Below are 7,500 nucleotides of genomic sequence, written 5' to 3' on the forward strand. Positions count from 1 at the left end.
GGGCTTTTTGTTCCAGACTCATCTAAGGGACAGTTGTATCTGGGACCTCCACAACGTCTGGAGATGGAGCTGGTACTGGGCCCTGCCAATCAATCCCATATGTTGAAACATCCCCCTAACAAGAATAGAAGGAGTGTAGATCATCAATAATTGTGATTAAAGTAATACATAAATAATCAATATTATTTTGCTGGCAGAGTAATAAATACCAACTTATTTTTGGCAATTTATGCGAAACATTCATTACATGATCATCAAAACAGAAAGGTGAAACAAGACAGCATATCACTAAAGTGAGATTTACTTTGAACTTGACAATGATGCAATGATTATTCAAAATGGCACTGAAATGGGACCAACATAGTGCAAAAAATGTGTGGAATCTGTATTTATCCTTTCTACTGAAACACAGGCCAACCATGATGCACAGGACAATTGATAGAGTTAGGAGGCCTAGTAAACAAAAGTAATGGCATTAGTGTGAAACAGAAATACCTCAAAAACCTCTCCAGCAACAGCAGATCCTGTACCCCAAAGACGCTGGAGTCCCATTATCCACAGCTGCATTGGTATTTTATTACTCTCTCTCCTCATAGGGTGATGTACCCACGCATTTTTCCACTTTGTTAGATGGTTATTGATCACTGGAAGGAATACATAATGCAAGCACCACAGCTGGACATCATCATTTGGATCAAGGATTCCACACCTTTCCAGATCTGAAAACAACTCGTAAAACACAACAAGGCAACCTCCAACCACAGAATAACACTAGAACATAACATTGCACATTCCAACATCCTGCATTATGGTTACCTGTGTAATGCACGGTAACCATAAAATTTGCCTAAAAAACTAGTGACTAGGCAATGATACACAGTCAGTTCTCTACCAGAACAGTATACCTGCTTAAATGTATTAACCCTTCATGTACCGTTAAAATATAACACCCAAGGATTCGGGTGGTAAGTGGGTAATAACCATGTGGTAAGCTTAAAAAAGTAAGAAAAAGTCGAAGTCGACATGCAATTCAGCGGGGTGGGGGAGGCATCTCAGGATAAGAAACTTTAAACGCCTTCAGCATGGTTGAGAAGAGAATAAAATCACAACAGAGAACATGGTTGAACAGTCAGGAAAGCCATCTGATATCTGTGATCATGCTTCCTCTTCCAGGACCTCGCTGTGGATGGTTAAGCATGTACCACAAAACGTCGACATTCTCTCCACCTTTATCAGATCTCACACGTGATGGCCAGCCATATTCATGAACAGCCTCCTCAAAAAGTTGAAGGACAGTTGTCGCCTTATTATTGTTGGATGCATGGGGAGGTACAGTGGTAATCGAGAAAACCTTTCGATCTCTCCATGAACAACTATTCTCCATCTAGTTTAACAAATAAAACATTTTTCAGTCACTCTTTCATCATTGAAAGGCGTGTGCACACACGACTTAAATTCCAATAGACGTACTCTATTTTTTAAGAAAGTCACCCTAACAGTAAAAATTGTTATTAACAATACCTTAGTTGCACAATTCCAATTCATGTACATGTACCCAAAAAGGTATGTGGCAACAGGAAAGAAAATGCAAACTTGCATAAAGCAAAATGATAGCATGTAGATGACATAAGCTGTTTGCTCTTTGTCTAATTATAATGAAATCAATCTCTTGTACATCAATGGCACTTCTAAAAATAAACTATGTACAGTAAAGGTAAAAAACTACATGTATGCATCTTAAGATAACAAAGGCCTATAACTACAACTACATTCCATCTATAGATAACAGTAACAATTTAGTTTGACACACAGCATAATGTCTTAACCTGATAAGTTTGTGGTTCCCATCAATATGCCATAGGGCCAGGAGGGAATGCACATTGTAATGTCGACGTCTTGCTGCTTCTTTCCACCTCACAATAACTCCCATGGGGTCTGTTCTAATAAGTGATTGACGTATCCGCTCTCTTTGAACACAATGTCCTTTACTGTGAAGTAAACCTTTGAGCAAGTGGGTGCCATTGTTTGGAGTAGTGGATTGGGCAGCTGTGACCAGTTGGTCAAGTAGCTCATCTGAGATTTCACTGTAAGTTCCTATAGAAGGACACCAATAAGTTTATATCCAATATGGACCAATATAAAACAATGCACACTAGCCTTTTGGATTTAATTGTTCTACGATGATAATTTAGAAATGAATTAAAGCGATCCATGATCCAATTATAAAACATGACAGGAATTTAAAAGCACACAAAATAAAAGGAGAAAAAGAAGAGAAAGATAGAGGGAGAGATATGCCCCCCCCCTCCCCCTTAGATCACTGTTGCCAACTGTTCTCACTCTCATTACTATCCTCGATATAATCTAGGGGCCTTTACCATTTGCACCGAAAAGGTTGGTATGGTACAGGATTTTCCTGGGGTGGTATTTTGGCTGTCTGGGGTCTCTTGTGCACAGTCGAAAGGCAGGAAAAGAGGGCGAGGTGAAACAGGTCAAATGGGAGTATACAAATGGTACAGAAATTTTCCAGTCGTTTTGGTTGGAATAGGAAAAGAGGAATACGTCTGAGGATTTCCATCGTTTCCAGAAATTTTCTGGTGTGCCATTTGAATTTCCAGTTTTTGGTGACAAATGGTAAGTGCTCCATATGTAACTCAGCTTTAGTTCATAAATGCACATTAGAGATACGTGGACACTACCTATGCATAATCCTTTATAATCCACTTTTCATACTCACCACTAACACATAGACCAAATGCAGTCATCCTTCTTTCTATTGTGCGCTTTCCCATTCCAAGAATCGAACTTACTACCTTCACTTTGAAACCTTGTTCCAGTAGAAAGAATAGTTGTTCCTTGGAAATATCAAATGAAGGTCTTCAAAGCCCTCCTGACCACGTACACAGGGGACAGTACCCTTCAGTAGTATCACTTGCAGCAGCGGAAGACCTCTTTAGGACACTAACATTATCGTAAAGGGTACCAATCATATCAACAACGTCCTGACCGACGTCCAGGCTAACCAACATTCTATGTAAAAAATCAAGCCTCAAGACTACCACCCCACTATCCAATGCATCCATTAGTCTATCCAATCTTGCAACTAAAGCATTCACCATTTCTAGTGCACTTCCTAAATCCACCATCTTGTTCGCAAGCGAGCAAGGCTTTATCAATTTTTGACATCCCATAATTATTGGCAGATTTGGGCTCGCAGTAAGAACTGAACATTCAACTTTGGGACATAACGACGAACATGGCGCTACAATGTTGAACTTGATCTGACAAAGTCCGACATTGTGTTACAGATTATCGTAGTCTATGTTAAAGTCGTAGGTTCAAACGTGCTGTTGAACATTTTGATTATATATCAGAAGTCCATGTATATGAGTATGAAGTCTAAACTTACGAACTTGGTATTTACGACATGACATGTAAAAATGACCTAAAAACTTGGTATTAGCGACGCAAAATGAAAAGTTGATCGTTTAAGTTGGAACTTGATTTGTATTTAGCGACATTGTGTTGGTAAATTCGAAGTTTGCAAAATTTTGCCTTACATAAATTAGAAACATTGTCTTAAAATTACCATATCAATTTATGGTTTCCATCACTATGTCATAAAGCAACTGGACCACTGACGCAGTACACAGCTCTGGGTGTTATTGAGAGCCACCTCATTGCCACACCCACTGGATCAGTTCTTTGCATTGCTTCTGTTAATCTTCTCTGGGCAATTTTTATTCCGTTAAAAAATAATTGGGATTGAACCCTTCAGTACCCTGCATTGGGGAACATTTGTTGTATACCCTGCACAGCCACATCCAGATCAGTGTCACTGATGGGGGTTTTTCTCTCTGTGCTTGAGATACCAAATTCCCGAAGTCTCCTCTTCACCATGCTGACAGAAACCCCAAGGACCTGGGCAATGTCAGGAATGGAGACATCGTTTTCTACAAGATACTCCAGCTGTTCTCTACCAATCTCCATCCGTGGACGGCCCGGACCCGCAGAGTGACTCGCACCTGCATTTAGGTCCACGTGCTGACAGGGAAAGTTTCTATCTGCCTCAGTCAATAAGGAGGCTATCATGTCGAGGTCAGCCTGCATTTCCTGATAAACTTGTGCTACATGGGCAAATCTTGCCAAATGACAGGAAAGTTGCTGCAACCCAAACAAAGCGTAATAGGCTACTTGGTAACTGAGATAAATCTAGCAAAACTTGTCTTACGTCAGTCAGAAATTGAGACTGCTCCGGCCTCAAGCTAAGCTTGGTGGCCAGGTGTTAAGACGTCATATTGGCTTAGTGACCCGGCCCTAAGTATCCGGTAACGCCTGTTCGAAAGAATTCGATTCAAAATGCAGTGTTGTAGCAGATCGCACATCCGGCCGAAGGAAGTTTTCAATTCAACAGTTAAACTGGTTGCAAGTAACAAAAAACATGAAAGAAGGAAGTATGTATTTGTTTTGTATTTTGAAAGGGTTGTGTTAAGACTTTTTATCACACAAATTCAACAAGCACGAGGGCAGTAGTATCTTTTACCCAATTCGACTGCATTTATGTTTACTTGTTTTGCAATTTGGTAGCAGAAGGTATTTAAGATTTGTTTCGTTGACCAATGTTTCAGTAATGCTAACAAAGTGTGTACCTTTTTTATTTTGACCCTGATAACGCGCCATAGATTTGCCCTGTTACTCTTATTTCAGACCGTTTAGGAATTATTTATTAGGGGCAACAGCTACCACTAAGATTAGCATGGGCAATAACAATTCACAGATGCCAAGGTCTCACGTTACCAAAGGCTTGGGTCGACCTTGGGGCATCGGAAAAAGTTGCTGGATTGACATAGGTTGCTTTTAGGAGAGTGAAAAACCTGGCAGACCTTGTTATACAACCTATGACTCTAGAGAGGTTACAGGCTGCTCGTAAACACCCTAATTTACATTTCAGAATCAAAGAAGAACAAAGACTTAATTTGTTAGCAAACCAAACATCGTGCAAATAGTAGAGACGTTAAGATAGCCCGGTTCCGGGTACATGTACGGGTAGGATTACCCGTACCCGTACTCGGTTACATAGAAAACCAATCAAACTTAAGATACACCGGGTGACACCAGGTACAATCTGAAGCAAGATGGCGGCTCAGAAGATAAGGTTGGCTATTACGATTGTTTTATATCGTGTTTCATATGCCATCTGAACATTTTTAGCCGCAAAAATGGAAGAAGCCTCCTTTACTTCTATCAGAACGTTTTACTCAAGAACTATCCTTTCAAGTTAACATAAAGTATGTAATTTGACTTTAGATTTTTTTTCATTGTGGTTCATGACCTGTTGTATTTTAAGTCTATTTCAAATGTGTCTCAACTAAAATTTCGCAAAGAGACTATACCTCAGTCATCGCATGTTTTGGTAAGCAGCACGATGTTTTGACAAGCAAAAATTTCTTCCCATTTGTGCCTCAACAAAACTTTTTCGTAATCCCAAAACGCTTCAAATCAGAAAAACAATTGTTTATCCAAGAATCTGGATACTATTCTGGTCTAATAAACAAACTTAAAGACCATAAAAACTTACCCATTTCTCCATTTTTACTGGGCGTGAACTCACGTGTAGACCACTGATTACCCCAAGAAAACAAATAGCTTGTACAGGAAGGACGTGGTCATGTGATCATTTAATGAGTTCAAAATGGCGCTAGCCGTACCCGTGCGTGAAAATCAGGGTATCTTAAGGTGTCTGTTGTAAATAAAAAAACTCCTTCAAATAAGTGTCCTATTCAAGGTAGCATTTGATTGCACACCTACAATAACTGACATAAACAAAACAACAGATACATTCTCACAAGCATCCAAAATTAAAATATTGTTCTGTTCAAACTCATATACAAAAAAAAACAAATTAAAAAACATGAGTTTAAAAAACAATAATATCACACAAAGATCTAAGGGAGACCCCACACACTGCTGAATTACATTTAAAAATTGATTGATGTCTTCTACGACCAAGACCTCAACACTACACAACAACTAATTTTCATAATATTTTCAATTTCTTCAGATATCCATCATGGTTTTATCCACGACTTAAGTCTTCTAAAACGGTCACGCAGCAACAACCAATGGTATGAACTCAACCTTCAGACCAGCCCATCGAGTCGTTGGTTTCAACACACAATGTCATCCCACATTGCAAAAACAAGAAAATTCTAAAACTCCAGTAGTGTTAAAGAACACACAAACCAACTCAGAAAATCACATCCTGTTCAACCAACAATCCAGTGTACGAGTTGCACCAACATTTGACATCGATTTTCATTTTTCACCTACCAAAGTCTTGCACACCACTGCCTCTTCATCTGCCCCTACATTGACAATAACATTGAAACAGCTCTCCAAACTTCAACCTTATCAAAAGTGAATGTCATTGGCACTATTTCATTGGGAAAAGACAAACACAAATCCGTTCAAATAAAAAGCACTCAAAAAATGTCCGCAGTAAAGGAAGATTGCATCTTAGAACATGACACAGGTACTGCAATCTTTCATATCTGGGATCCTTTAATCAAGGACGCAATTAGTGGCACTTCATACAACTTTCAGAATCTAACTTTCAAACACTTTAAAGGGACCACCTTTCAGTCTACATCTCCAGCCCCTTCTATTACGAAAATGCAATAACAGATTCAGTTGCAAAACCCCAGTGGACAAGCCCTTCTTGAAAACCCTGACAAAGATCTCAGAGTTGAACAATTCAAACTTGTGAAGGAAATAAGCATCTTTGTTGCTTGTCAAGCATGTAAAAGAAAAATCCATGACATTTCCCAAAACTCAATCAAGTGCAAATACTGTGGAGTGCCCCAAAGAAAAGAAGCTTGCAACAAAGATGCAAGTGTTCAACTCTCAGTTGATGATCCCGAAATTTGATGGCTTATTTCATTCACTGAAGTGATCCAGGCTTTGCTGGCAGTAGACTCCGATGAAATTGAGGACCATCTTTTACAAGTCAAAAGCATGGAATTCACCTATGATGCAAGCAAAAACGTCATCAAAAAAGTGAGCTCTGTATCTCTGTAATTTGAGTACACTAACTTATGGATTACCAAATGAATACTGCAGTTTATTGAATTTCCACATCCGTTCATTAAACGTTGTTTTTAAACATTTTATACTCGTGTATTTTATTATAATTTCATAAATTATGCAAGCGAAAATCTTATGAAAAACGTCACTTCTTTATAACTGTTATTGAACTTGTTGATTGCCAAATCAACACCAACGTTTGCATAAATGAGATCCTCAAGTACAACTGCACAATAACCAAAACGGCCAGCTTCCATTGACGCTAATTGCCTCCATTCATTACAACCTGGATTGCGCTTATGAAGATTACGTGAGGCCGCTCCACTCTCAAGAATTATACCACCAGAAACATAAAGGTCTCCCCTGAATGAAGTAACAGTAAATGCACTAAACATTTGACCAGGAATCTCCCTAATA

Source organism: Montipora capricornis, chromosome 7 (genome assembly GCF_036669925.1).
Source record: "Montipora capricornis isolate CH-2021 chromosome 7, ASM3666992v2, whole genome shotgun sequence".
Classification (NCBI taxonomy): domain Eukaryota; kingdom Metazoa; phylum Cnidaria; class Anthozoa; order Scleractinia; family Acroporidae; genus Montipora; species Montipora capricornis.